General features: G+C 37.9%; 1 long non-coding RNA gene across 1 annotated transcript in view; it reads right to left on the bottom strand.

Annotated features, from left to right (window-relative positions):
• The window catches only part of LOC102167907, a 44135-nt gene continuing 32350 nt past the window's right edge, over window positions 2039–13823 (bottom strand). Inside the window, exon 3 of the long non-coding RNA XR_001299008.2 lies at window positions 2039–2245. This is a non-coding gene — a long non-coding RNA (uncharacterized LOC102167907). The remainder of the gene's footprint in view (window positions 2246–13823) is intronic.

The following is a 13823-nucleotide window of genomic DNA, read 5'->3' as shown; positions in this document are numbered from 1 at the left end:
ATTTAGTGGTTAGAAAGAATTATGCAACGTATATTTTTTTTACCAAGAAGTTCGGAGTTAAGTTTTCTACTCAGTTTTAACATCTAGTCATTTTTAAGATTTCAGGTTAATTATTCCCTATCTCTATGCATCGCTTCCACTCCCACAACCCTGTTCATATACTGGCTTTTATTCTTTCTCTATCTTTTTAAAAACTTCCCTGTACTTCATCATAAGCTAATTCAAATCTTTTTTAAAGGAATATAGATAAATAATTTTACATTGTCAAACTTAATGTAAATTTTTTAAAATTTAGCCATTATTGTAATTAAAGCTAATATGTCTGAGTACATAAAATATTGAAGCTTAAATTTGGAATTCCGGTTATGGCTCAGTGGTAACGAATCCAACTAATATCCATGAGGATGTGGGCTTGATCCCTGGCCTAGCTCATTGGGTTAAGGATCCACTGTTGCTGTGAGCTGGTCAAAAACATGGCTCTGATCCACCATTGCTGTGTCTGTAGCAGAGGCAGCTCTGATTCGACCCCTAGCCTGGGAACTTCCATATGCCTCAAGTGCAGCCATTAAAAGCTAAAAAAAAAAAAAAAAAAAAAAAAAAAAAAGCTTAAATTGGACTCTCCCTCTCTCTTTTTCCATAGCGGCGCCAGATCCGAGCCAAATCTGCAACCTATACTGCAGCTCATAGCAACACCAGATCCTTAACCCACTGAGTGGAGCCAGGGATCAAACCTCCATCCTCATGGACACTAGTCGGTTTCATTATTGCTGAGCCACAACAGGAACTCCTGACTCTTGATAAACAATACTCTATCACAAGAGGCAAATGCTACTGATGTGTGTTTATGTAGCTGTAATCTACTGACACATTGTAACAGCAGTATATATGGTTGTTCCCTCCAAATATGTCAAACAGCTCCAACTAGGCACAGGTGTACTCTTATAACAATGCCATGTACTCCAAATACCCTGAAAACTTCCTTTAGATCTATAAGCCATATGATTTTACACTTAAATTTAAAGAAGTGTTCCCTGAATTTATAATCCAAAAAGAAAGGAGTCAGATGTATTTACGGGTGTGGTTTCTGAAGTTTTATACTCTTTTTGACTTTGATTACCCAGATATTTCAGGTCATCTTAAAATATGAAATTTGTCACTCCACGGGCTATGTACATTTTTGACATGTGCTTCAGAAGACCCTAATAAGACAACCACATTAATCTCCTTGACATAGCCTTAGCTGTATACATGCATCAGAAGGACTTAGCTGTGGAAGCCACTACGTAGGAACTGGGACACTCATGCACCCATATGCAGACATTTCAATAGCACTCTTTGGTTCTAATAATATTAGGGGTCAAACCTTCTTCTAGTCACCAATGTCTGTGAACTCTGAGTTCGCTGTAGATAAGTAGGAGAACACCAAGGACTAATGTCAGTGTTGGAAAGTACAAATGTAGGAACAAAAAGGAGGAGGAAGTGTCTTCTGGTTACTGCCACCAGATCATTTTTGGCCTCTGTGCAATAAGTTAGGCCTCTTCTGGGTTGGTTCCAAGTGTACCATGGAAGAAAGCCAGCTCTAAAATTAATATTCTGCTGACCATTTGATCATTTCATGAAAATTGAGAAGGGATGAATTACCTTCTCTTCCTTTTTGGCTTTCTATTCAGGAACCCATGTCATTAAAGCAACTCTATTCTTGCAAAAGGAAGTCAATCATACCTCCGACCTAGAAAACAACTAAAACTAATGTATATGCTAAGAGAAGCATGTTTACCGGGAGACTATCTAAAGGATATGAAATCAGTCCAGTCCTCTAGACAAGCAGTCACAAAGACTGATTTAACCCAAGAAATATTTTGTTTGGTTCACAGTGTATTTTTTAAAAAGTGAGCCAACAGGAGTTCCCGCTGTGATGCAGTGCATTAAAGTATCTGGTGTTGCCACAGCTATGGCAAAGGTTGCAGCTGTGGTTCGGATTCAATCCCTGGCCCAGGAACTTTCATGTGCTATGGGTGCAAGCACTACAAAAAAAAAAAAAAAAAAAAAAGAAAGAAAGAAATTGAGCCAACATTGAAAAATTGTTGAGATTTCAAATATGGAAGGTGGCAACACTGTGCTTAGTGTCCCCATGTGGCAACATCTGCTGGAGCTGAGAAGTGGCAGCTGCTTCCTTTTCTTGAGGCAGGGGCTCTCCAGGTGGTCAAGTCCATACATATCTGCATTTGCTATGCCTGCAAAGATTCTAAAATCAGAAAGGTCAGCAAAGAACTGGATGTCAGGATTGTATTGCTACTGCCACTCTAGTGTCGGTATTGCTTTTACTGATTTTCACTTTGGTGGCTGGCATCAGCCTATATTTAAGGATGCTATAAAACAGTCTTAGAAATTCTAATTCAATTATAGTTAGAGTATGAATTGCATGTCCATTACAAAGTAGAATCTTCTGTGAGGACCACTCTTTCGTAAGGAAATAGTTTCTTCTGGTTTTATCAAGAGGACTAGTTATACTTTTCCTAAGCAAGTGGCTTGTTTTCATCACCTAAATATGCTGTATCTTAACAGGGTATTCCCTTCATATTGGTTGCTAGAAGGTCTAAAGACAAAATTGTAGCCCATTCTTGGTGACTGTGTAAGGTTCAGTGATATATGTGCCCCTTAGCTGCATCTTATAACTTCCTCTTGTTCTTTGCCTGACTTCTCTATTGCTTTATTTAAAAAGTAACTAAATATGGTAGTTCCCATCATGACTCAGTGGAAATGAATCTGACTAGCAAACCTGAGGATGCAGATTCAATCCCTGGCCTCGCTCAGTGGGTTAAGGATACAGCGTTGCTGTGAGCTGAGGTGTAGGTCGCAGACTCAGCTTGGATGTGGAGTTGGTGTGACTGTAGTGTAGGCCAGCAGCTACAGCTCCAATTCAACCCCTGGCCTGGGAACCTCCATATGCTGAGGGTGCAGCCCTAAAGAAATAAAAAAAAAAGTAACAAAATATATTTTAATAGAGGAATAAAAAGAAGAGAGCAAAAATGGAATACCTAGATAATTCCCTTCTGATCCATTCCCACTGAGCCACGACAGGAACTCCTAAAAAAATTTTAAACCTATGAGTTTCATATATTTACACACACAAGTTGTGTAAATATATACACATGTGTGCATGTATATACATATACAGATACACGTGCATATATATGTATAAACATTTATAAATGTACCTTTGAAAACAGATTGAAAAGTTACTTGAAAAATTGAAACAGAATTGGAGGGAAGTTAAGGGAAATGTTCACTCTTTACGTATTTTACATTGTTTAAATTATTTTAAAATGAATGTATTTAGGAGTTCCTGTCATGGCTCAGTGGTTAACGAATCCAACTAGACATTATGAGGTTTCGGGTTCAATCCTTGGCGTTGCTCAGAGGGTTAAGGATCCGGCGTTGCCGTGAGCTGTGGTATAGGTTGCAGACACGGCCTGGATCCCGCATTGCTATGGCTCTTGCGTAGGCCGGTGGCTACAGCTCCGATTTGACCCATAGCCTGGGAACTCCATATGCAGCAAGAGCAGCCTAAGAAATGGCAAAAAGACAAAAAAAGAAAAAAAAAAAAAAAAAAGAATGTATTTAGTTATTTCATTAGTTGACAATTTAGGGAGTTCTTGCTGTGGTGCAGCAGAAAAGAATCTGACTAGTATCCGTGAGGATGCAGGTTCATCCTTGGCCTCACTCAGTGGGTTAAGTATCCGGCATTGCACTGTGAGTTCATAGACGTGTTTCAGATCCTGAGTTGCTGTGGCTGTGGCATGGGCCGGCAGCTGCAGCTCTGACTGACCCCTAGAGTGAGAACTTCCATACGCGCAGATGTGGCCCTAAAAAGCAAAAAAAAAAAAAAAAAAAAAAAAAAAAAAACAAAGAAAAAGAAAAAAGAAAATCTAAATAGGAGTTCCCTTTGTGGCTCAGCTGGTTAAGAACCCGACTAATGTCCATGAGGATGCAGGTTCAATCCCTGGCCTCGCTTAGTGGGTTAAGGATTTGGAGTTGCCTCAAGCTGTGGCATAGGTCACAAATGCAGCTCAGATCCCTCATTGCTGTGGCTGTGGGCTGGCAGCTGAAGTTCCAATTCGATCCCTAGCCCTGGAACTGCAGGTGTGACTTAAAAAGAAAGGAAAACAAAAGAAAATTTAAATGGAAAGTGAATGATCCAAGGGAGCTAAAAGTTCTAATAAAGAAGAATCCCTTTGCCTAAAATACAAATGTTAATTATGAATAAGGGGATATATGTAATGCAAGAAATTCTAAGGACAGATATTTAAACATTTTCTGGAAAGACCTATGAATATTACATTTTAAGAGGTATTTGTATGGTGGTTAAGGGCACTGTATGTGGACTCAGGCTACCTGCTTTTGAATCACCAGCTTTGTCATTTACAACTTGTATGTTCTTGACTTCTCTGACTTCTCTGTGCCTCAGTCTCATCATCTATAAAACACAGATGATAAAAGTAGTACCTGTCTTATACAGTCCCTGGGAAGATCAAATAAGTCAGTATACATAAAACACTTAACAAAGCCCCTGGCCACAGTAAGCACAACATAAACATTTTTATGAGCGTATTATGAATAGACTCACTAACAACACTGTAAGGAAAGAAACTGTCCTTGAAGTCAGAGGAACTGTAGCTATAACACAGTGATTAATCTAGGAGTGATTATATAGAAGAAGGAGGCACAAGGGCAGCAGTCTGATTTTATTATTGCACAGCAAACACACTGTTTTTACCTAAATAAATCAGAGGTGATTTGAAGGAGTTCTAATAGATTTTAGGTTTTCAAGTTTTATAACACAGCAAGCACATTTCTATTTAGATAGTATGTTTCTTTGAGATGACTGCTGGGTGAGGGCAGGCAGTAAAGAAAGGCTTCCAGTCATTCCTTGGCACAACCTATTTTGTCATATTGGGCAACTCATTTTAATCTCGAGACCTCACTTTCCTTATCTGTAAAATGGACTATATAATTTAAAAAGTCTGGTCCAGCTTTCAGATTCTATAATTTTGGTATTTTGATAAGGACAACACTAATTAGTGGGCCATGGTTATCTACTGAGACTTGCAATTGCAATTTGTATCATCAATCCTGGATTTTAGAAATACTATGAATTTTACATCTTCACTAACAGAAAGGACGAATATAGTGAATCATCTAAAAAAGCATATAATTAAGAAATCATTTATATTTAACTTTAAAATATCTTATAGTACGTGATTACTTTAAAGCAAATATAATAACCATTTTTATTATGTTCTATTCTAATATTAAATTATTCTTCATTCTCTAAGTGACAACTGGGCAGAATAATGAACTTAACCGAAAATATGTTTTGAATAAAATTTACAATGTAGAAAACTAAAAGCTGACTTAACTTAGATCATTCTTACCCAAAATAGCAAACATCCTTCATTATGTTGAAATGTAACCATGACTATATAGGCAATATTCATGATAATTCAGTGCATGACCTTTACTGTCAGACCTGAGGTTACCTTGTATAAAGTTATTTAAGCCCTTTGAATCTCAGTTTTCTCATTTATAATATAGGAATAAAAAATTATCTACTCCATATGAGGTGATGTAGCGGTTAAATGAAATAATACAAGTAAAGCACAGAGTACAAAAAAAAAAAAAAAAAGAAAAAAAGGAATTCCTGTCGTTCCTCAGCAGTAAAGAACTCAACCAGTATCCATGAGGACTCGGGTTCGATCCCTGGCCTCACTCAGTGGGTTAAGGATCCAGCATTGCCACGAGCTGTGGTGTAGATTGCAGAGGCAGCTCGGACCTTGTGTTGCTGTGGCTGTGGCATAGGTTGTCAGCTGCAGCTCCAATTTGACCCCTAGCCTGGGAACCTTCATATTGCCATGGTGCAGTCCTAAAAAGCACAGTGTATAGTGCCTGGCAAATAGTGGTTGCTCAAAACAGTTGATTTCTTTTTGTGGTCCTCAAAGACCATATTTACTCAACTCTACATTTACTTTTAAATAATATGCTGGTATATTATTTATTACATTTTATAATTGGAGGCATCAAGGACCTGTGGTTAAGAGTCTAGATTCTGGAATTCCTGTCATGGTTTAGCAGTTAACGAACCCGACTAGTATCCATGAGGACAAGGGTTCGATCCCTAGCTTCACTCAGTGGGTTAAGAATCCGATGCTGCCGTGGCTGTGGTGTAGGCCAGCAGCTACAGCTCCAATTCAACCCCTACCTTAAGAACCTCCATATGTCGGGGGTATGGCCCTAAAAAGACAAAAGACAAAAAAAAAAAAAAAAAAAAAAAAAAAAAAAAAAAAGAAAAGAAAAGACAGAAAAAGAGTCCAGATTCTAAGATTTAACTGTGTTCAAATGTCAACTACCTACATGCTGTGTAACTTTAGGCATCTGCAAAATTTAAATGAATGATAACTAATTCACATAGCTGTTTGAAGGCTCAAATGAAATAATGTGTACAAAGGATCAAAAAATATCAGCAATTATTATTATTCATAAAGCTACGGAAATCAATCAGCTTACACTGTATTTAGCAGTAGAGCAACACTATACAAGAGACAATATTCTTTTCCTACTTCATCACTGCTCCTGACTTATTTTGTTCTGCAAGAAATCAGAAAATAAAGGATAGCTTCATTAGGCCACAGGATACTTTCTATGAAGGAACTTGAACAAGCACCTTGGAAGAAACATCTTGTGAAGCTATGTTTATTACAGTGACTTTTTTCTTTTGTTTAAGCAATGAACCCAGGAATATTTTTTTTTTTTGCTGCTTTTTAAAAAACTTCTGTTTACCTATAGCAAATAGAAGCACAAAAAGCTAACTATAGGACATCAAAAAAAAAATGTCTTACAAGGAAAATTGTTACAACACTAGTAACAAATGTCTTCCTAATTTTAAAACCTTATCAGATTGGCAGCATGTTTTCCCCCCACAAATGAGGACCTTTATTATATTTAATGCAGAAAATCCATTCATTTATTATTGTTTTCCTAAATAATAATAATATTATGTTAGCAGATTCCTACCCATTCCTCAAAGCACAGATAAAATATTACCTCCTCTGTGAGGCTGGTAATAGATATTTCTTCTATTTCCCAGGCAATCCCTCTCTCCATTTTTGCTTACATAGCACCTTAGAGTTAGCAATATCCACCATTTATCAACAACCATAATTTTTCTTTATTTTTCTTTCTTTATTGTCTTTTTGCCTTTTCTGGTGCCGCACCCACGCATATGGAGGTTCCCAGGCTAGGTGTCTAATCAGAGATGTAGCTGCCAGCCAGAGCCAGAGCCACAGCAACACTGGATCAGAGCCACGTCTGCAACCTACACCACAGCTCATGGCAATGCCAGATCCTTAACCCACTGAGCAAGGTCAGGGATTGAACCCACAACCTCATGGCTCCTAGTCAGATTCATTAACCACTGTGCCACGATGGGAACTCCTCAACAACCATAATTTTTGTCCACACTGCTAATTATTAGAGAAATGCAAATCAAAACTACAATGAGGTATCACCTCACATCAGTCAGAACGGCCATCTTCAAAAAGTCTATAATAATAAATACTGGAGATGGTGTGGAGAAAAGGGAACCTTCCTATGCTGTTGGAGGGAATGTAAATTGGTGCAGCCACTATGGAAAATAGTCTGGAGTTAGCAGGAGTTCACATCATGGCTTAGTGGTAATGAACCCCACTAGTATCCATGAGGATGCAGTTCAATACCTGGCCCTGTAGGTTAAGGATCTGGCGTTGCCTTGAGCTGTGGTATAGGTCACAGACATGGTTCGGATCTTCTGCTGCTGTGGCTGTAGTGTAGGCTGGCAGCTGCAGCTCCATTTTGACCCCTAGCCTGGGAACTTTCATATGCTGTGGGTGCAGCCCTAAAGAGACAAAAAAAAATTTTTTTAATTAAAAAAAATTAAAATAGATTTAGCAGAGTTCCCGCCATGGCTCAACAGAAACGAATCTAACATCCATGAGGACGCAGGTTCAATCCCTGGCCTCACTCAGTGGGTTAAGGATCTGGTGTTGCCTTAAGCTATGGTATAGATAGCAGATGTGGCTCAGATCTTTCGTTGCTGTGGCTGTGGCATCAGTTGGCAGTGACAACTTCTATTTGACTCCTAGCCTGGGAACCTCCATATGCTGAGGGGGCTGCCCTAAAAAGACAAAAAAAAAAAAAAAAAAGAATTAGCATTTGATCCAGCAAACCCACTTCTGGGCACATATCCAGAAAAGACAAAAACTCTAATTTGAAAACATACCTGGACACCAATGTTCATAGCAGCACTACTCACAACAGTGTAGATATGGAAGCAACCTAAATGTCCAACAACAGATGAATGGACAAAGAATATGTGGTATACATATATATATATATATATATATATATATATACACAATGGTGTATTAGTCATAAAAAAGAACAAAATAATGCCATTTGCAGCAACATGGATGGGCCTGGATATTATCATACTAAAGGAAGTCAGACAAAGACAAATATTATGTGATATCACTCGTATGTGGAATTAAAAAATCCAAGGGAAAAATAGTAATACAAATCAATTTATTTACAAAACAGAAATAGACTCACAGACATAGAAAACACTTACAGTTACCAGAAAGGAAAGGGGGGGAAGGGATAAATTAGGAATATTAGATTAATAGATACATACCACTATATATAAAACAAACAACAAGGATTTACTATATAGCACAGGACACTATATTTATTAACCTTGTAATAACCTATAATGGAAAAGAATCTGAAACTAACACAATGTTATAAATCAACTACAATTAAAATTGTAACAGCATATTCTTTGACCTTGGCTTAGTCCAACTGATTTCTATTTTGCACCTGGCCTGCCCTCCTTCGTGGGGTTTGTACTTTTCTCACTTGAGAAATCTTTCACCTTTTCTGAAACAGACATGGCACCTACAGCTTGGCTTCTTTGACCCAAGCCAATTACATGGATTATTTATTTATTTCCCAAAGTCATCTTTTTGCTTCTCAGCACACATTTATTTTAGACAGTGACATTTAAAAACCTCTACGCTTTCTTAAATTTGGGTAGATGGTTAGCTATATTTAGTCCCTATATTATACTTATCCTCCTTCCATTCTGTGATAATAGAAACCCCAATTTTCACTGAGCACATGATGGCAAAAAGAAACGACTACATTATTCAGCAACCCTGCAAATGAGTGTGGTCTTACCACTATTTTGTTGCCAATGGTGGGTGTCCATGCTCTCCATACAGAGGTCACAGGAATAAGCCAGTATTGAACAAGTTGGGTTTATTGCTCATGGCAATGAAGGAGCATGCACACCAGGGGAAGCATGACTGTCTCAGTAAGTAAGAGGGTGTTAAAAAGGCTTACTATAAGATTTGGCTTCTGTTAAGCAATTCTCAGAAGGGTTGAAGGAAGCAGGGCTTTACTCTGGATGGGATGCTGTCAGGAAGCAGAAGCAATTCTATGATTGGGTATCTTAACATGTTATCAGGAGGAATGAATCATGATGAAAGCTGTAATTGGTAACAAAGCAGCTGTCATTCATGTTAGGCAGAAAAGGGAGACATTTGGTCATGCCGCAGTTTGGACAATGTTCATATTTTTTACTGTGTTCAGGTATAATTATGGTGTAGTCTTGTTTTTATGGCCTTGTCTGATGGTGTTCTTTGAAATGGCATGTGCTTAACAGATCACCAAGGGCAGCTGTGAGTGCCAGGGCAGCTCTTGGATGTCAGAGGCTGCTGCTCTCTTTCTTATGAGTCAGCCAAAGTATGGCACTGAAACCTCCTTTAAAAGACAGCTGGAGAACATCCTTTGCCTCTGAATCTTTGTTTCCTCCTCCAGACTGGAATGTGGTTGAGATGGTTGGAGCAGGCCAATTGGAACATGAAGTGATCTTGTTGGAAGCTGCAACAGCCCTAGACCACCCTCACTCTGGACTTTTATGTGAGAAACAAAAGACCACTTTGCTTAAGCTGTTGTTACTTGGAGTCCTTTACTCACAGCTGAAGTCATTCCTAACTGATATAAGGATCTAATGGTTAGTTCTCTTTTCAGTGTATTTGTTTAAGGTTGTTTTCATTTCCTTAGGGTGGATAGACTAACATGTCAGAGAACTGACTTAAGTGCCAGAACTAATTACCTTTGTAAGAATGTAAAGACATTATAAATCTGCATTGTTATAAGCTGAAATACTAGGACTTGAGTCTCCCAAGCTGGTGTACTTAGCACTGGTTTATCTCTGGTTTACCTTTGCTACAAAGGTGTATTCTCTTGAAGTTTCAACTTACGGTGTGAGTCCATATTGGCTACTGAACTCCTCACTTTATGGGCCAAGAGCTTTGATTTCTGTGTCCTTGTCCCCCCAGTGCCAAGCTGAAATTTATGTTTTTAGCAAAGGGCTTCTGTGCTTAGTACTCTCTCCAGATTAAAGTTTTCCCCTATCTTCAATGCTTTTAAACTATTTTTTAATATTTTTTCCAGCATTTTTTTAAAACAATTTTTATGTTTTCCTTTTTTTCTGTCAATTTCTACTATACAGCAAAGTGACCCAGTCATACATGTATATATTCTTTTTCTCACATTATCCTCCATCATGTTCTATCACAAGTGACTAGATATAGTTCCTATAGTATATAGCAGGTTTTTCTAGCATTTTAACTTATTTTTACCAGTAAGATTGGTCCAAGTAACCTTGCCTAACCATGTGAGTCAATACATTTATTTTATTTATTTATTTATTTATTTTTTGGTCTTTTTGCTATTACTTTGGGCCGCTCCCGCGGCATATGGAGGTTCCCAGGCTAGGGGTCGAATTGGAGCCGCAGCCACTGGCCTACGCCAGAGCCACAGCAACACGGGATCCGAGCCACGTCTGCAACCTACACCACAGCTCACGGCAACGCCGGATCGTTAACCCATTGAGCAAGGGCAGGGACCGAACCCGCAACCTTATGGTTCCTAGTCGGATTCGTTAACCACTGCGCCACGATGGGAACTCCAATACATTTATTTTATAATGTTAAAGCTCATTACTATTTTTTGCTTATTTTTTCTAAATTTTCTGCATGTACATGTAGTACTTTTAGAATAAGAAAGAATACAAGTTATTGTAAAAGCTGTAATGCTAAAAACATTGATCGTGTATCTTTATAATACATTTTCCATAATTTATAAAACTTTAATGTAATATTCCTCTTTCTTAGGAATTGACTACTTTTTAATCTGGAATTTAGTAATACAATATTTGATTTGTTAAAAAATATGATTATCCTTCACTGTCAGAGATATTATACTCTGAATATCATGAGCATATTATTATACTGGTTAGTTCTAAAATATCTGACGATTATCATGTATTCATTGCAAGCAGCCTAAGTGGATTTTATTAACAAATACTGTTTTGGTCCCTTCCATTGAAAAAATATATGACTTCCTTATCATTTGTGCTATTTGCCATATTATTTGTACAAATGTGTACTTACTGTTAGAATTATTTGACACTATACAGTAGCTTATATTATCTTTTTCATGACTGTGTTACTTCCTATATTAAGTATTAAACTCCTGGAAAGACTCATATTTGCCTTCTATGTACTATCTCACACAGTATTATGGGCAGATTAATTGTGTTTCTACAGTTTTGGACAAGTGTGACATAATGATGGGATCCCAAATGAGACAACAAAGTAATTTTTATTTCCAGTAACACTATGCCCCAGATTTTCCAAAACAGTTCCCATTTTAAACATGATGTTTCGTTGTTACCATCAGTGCATTCCAACTACATGTATCCTGACTTGTGATATAAATATGTAAAAATATTTATGAGCACACTTAAGGCAGTTCTTCTGAAAAGTCTCTTGGTGAAATTCATCTAGGTATTCCATCCATTGAGTGGACTCTTAGCAAGGTCTCTACAAGAGAATTTTACAACTAACTTGTTGCCAATGTTGGGTGTCCATGCCCTCCACACAAAGACCACAGAAATAAACCAGTGGTTGAACAAGTTGGGTTTACTGCTCATTGCAGTGAGGGGGAAGGCACACCACAGGCAACCAAGGGTATCTCAGTAAGAGGGTGTTAGAAAGGATTACCATAGCATTTGGCTTATATTAGGTGATTCTGGAAGCCGCAGTACCTGTTTATCTGCATAAGATGCCAATACTTGACAACTGGGTCTGTGTGAGATACCAGAAACCTAGCATAATGGGGAGAGAAGTGAAGACTGCTCATAAGTTTTCTGTCAGCCTGGTGGAACAGGCAGCACAAAATAGGATTTAAACTATTAGAGAAGGATAAGAAATGTATTATTTCTTGTATACTTAAGTTTATGAATAATAATAGCAATTACCATCATTATTATATATATGGGAATAATTCTATTTCTCTGTCAGTTTCCCCATGCAGTTTAAGGTGACTCTAGCTCCACTAGATAAGTAATTCTCGGCCTTGGAAATGAACCATGAAATCAATTGGGAAGTTGTAAGAAAATACCCACCCACAGGGATTATGATTTTACTGATCTGGATCAGAGCCAGGGAATCAGTATTTTTAAAGCCCCTCAGATTAGTCTAATATGTAATTGAGACCCTACACTTTATGCAGATCTCAGGCCTTCTTGCTATTTGAGTAATCTATGATTCTATCAGGAGCTCACCATATAGGAAGCTGGTTAATTCTCCCTGCTAACTGCCTAGGGTAGTTTTCTTTAGAAACACCACAAAAACTTTTTCAGTATTATTCTACTGGAAAGCAGAGCAAAGGCTGAGTTTGCTAAAAACACAAGGGGATCTCAGGGCATTGAATTCTCAAATATAGTCAGTGCAGCTCTGCCTGTTTTGCTTATCATTCATTACCAGCAACTGGTAATAAATTCAGACTCACTGATCACCTATAATCACACACACACACACACACACACACACACACACACACACACACTACTGCATGCTTTCTCTTTTACTCTATCTTACTTGACTTCTTTAAGGAATCTGACACTTTAAAAATATATTCATCTTCCTGGACTTGCAGGACATAACTGATCTCTAGTTCTTATCCTATTTCTCTTCTTGTCTTTGGCTAGCTATCCTTTTTCTGCCCACGTCTTTATTGATAGAGTTTTCTAACATTCTGTTCTTGGTGTTCTCCCTCCTCCTTTTTTTTGTCTTTTTAGAGCCATATCTGCGGCATATGGAGGTTCCCAGGCTAAGTGTCAAATTGGAGCTGTAGCCACTGAATCGTGTCCTCTGAGCCACAAAAGGAACTCCTCGTGGCTCTCTTTTCATCTCATTATGCACTGTTTTTCATAAGCAAAACTCACTCACTTCAATAATTTCATCTACTATGTATTAATAACTCCCAGGTCTTTGTTTTCCAGTTTAGACTTTTCACTTGTGTTCCAGACCTGGCTTTGTAGCTTTCTGTTAACTGATGCACCTCAAATTCAACATATAATAATGTGCCTTTTCCACATCATCTCCCCAATACGCTTCCCTTTCTCTACTTCCTCTCTTACTGAACAGCATCACACATCTAAACAAAAAGAAAAATAAAACAGGAGTCATCTTAGGACAGAGGCTGAAAACTATCTGGTTATTTACTGAAGTTGTTTTTATTTGGTCGAGCTTTAACTTTAAAAAACTTTGAGCCAACATTTAAGATTTGGGAGATGTCACATAAAAATACAGATTTAGGCTTCTCTCTAAAAATCAGAAGATGAAGCAACATCAAGCCCTACCTACACAGAATGACTG

Source organism: Sus scrofa, chromosome 9, assembly GCF_000003025.6.
Source record: "Sus scrofa isolate TJ Tabasco breed Duroc chromosome 9, Sscrofa11.1, whole genome shotgun sequence".
Lineage (NCBI taxonomy): Eukaryota > Metazoa > Chordata > Mammalia > Artiodactyla > Suidae > Sus > Sus scrofa.
This window is presented reverse-complemented; position numbering and strand designations above follow the sequence as displayed.